The sequence below is a fragment of the Mus caroli genome, unplaced genomic scaffold, assembly GCF_900094665.2.
Source record: "Mus caroli unplaced genomic scaffold, CAROLI_EIJ_v1.1 scaffold_18500_1, whole genome shotgun sequence".
NCBI classification, from domain to species: Eukaryota; Metazoa; Chordata; class Mammalia; order Rodentia; family Muridae; genus Mus; species Mus caroli.
Window position 1 is genome coordinate 6,354 of NW_018389336.1, and position 1,160 is coordinate 7,513.

General features: G+C 40.5%; 1 pseudogene; it reads right to left on the reverse strand.

Annotated features, from left to right (window-relative positions):
• Positions 1-995: 995 nt before the first annotated feature.
• On the reverse strand, positions 996-1,097 carry LOC115030286 (annotated as a pseudogene).
• Between the last annotated feature and the right edge of the window lie 63 nt (positions 1,098-1,160).

Below are 1,160 nucleotides of genomic sequence, written 5' to 3' on the forward strand. Positions count from 1 at the left end.
CTCTCTCTCTGTATACTGTAAACAGTTAGCACTCTCTGTATACCATAAACTTTCAGATGCCTTATAAAGTGTGACCTTATTTCATGCTTGCAATGAACACTAATATAACCAATTTTTTTTACAAAGAAATTAAATTTCAGAGAAACTATATATATTGCTATGATTATACAACCAAGAGACAGCTGAGACAAAATACAGACTTGTCAAGTGAGAGGAACTCCTAAAAACATTGTATCGGAGTAACATTGATGGCAGATACAGCATAACCAAGACTTTGTTATTTATACTTTTAAAAAAGCAACAACTTTGTATTGGTTCTTTGTGGAATTTACATCATCCACCCCAATCCCACTCATCTTACCATCCCCTTCCATCCACACTCTTCCCTTGTAACCACCCCCTGCCCAAAACAAAACAAAACAAAACAAAACAAAACGTCTTGTTGTGGAAGCTGTAATGTGTCACAGTGAGGCTTACAGTATGCCACTATGTCCAAACTTCTTTGCTTGCCAATGTTCATTGCAATGACTTGCTGGTCTGCTCTGAGCCTCTGGATGCTGCTACTCTATAAATACTGGAATCTCACTGGGACTCCTGTCAGATATCCTGTTGTTATCTAGTATCATGTGTACATATAGTTTTGGATATGTAGGACAAGACACTTCATGTATTCCAACAGTTTATAGTAGGGGAGAAGTGGGAGTGAACAAGTTTGAAGCACTGAACCTAGGACTGAAAATTATCTCAGACTGTAGCCCACAAGCTTTCCTGTTTCGTGTCCCATGGCCAGCTTAATGGAAACTCCCCAGGCTAGCTCCCTGTCCAGGCCCAATCACACCAGCCTGATGGATATCTTGGTCTTCCTCCTTATCTGGATTATGTTCTTCAGTNCCAGAAAAAGTTCTTCTAGTCACTGGCTTATTTGAGGTCCTAGGAGTCATTGAGATATCTGTAGCACTATCCTGGTGGACTCTCAACCTCTCTTTTTATTGGGAAGTGTTAGACTACTAATCATAGGTATCCATGCCTGTCCTCTCTGCCACCTACTGATGTAAAAGTCACACAGCAGCCACACCTGCATCCCTTCTAGGAGCAGGCATTGCTCTGTATTCTGATGAAATTCAAATACCACCATTTCCTCAGAGAATGGATAAATTGAT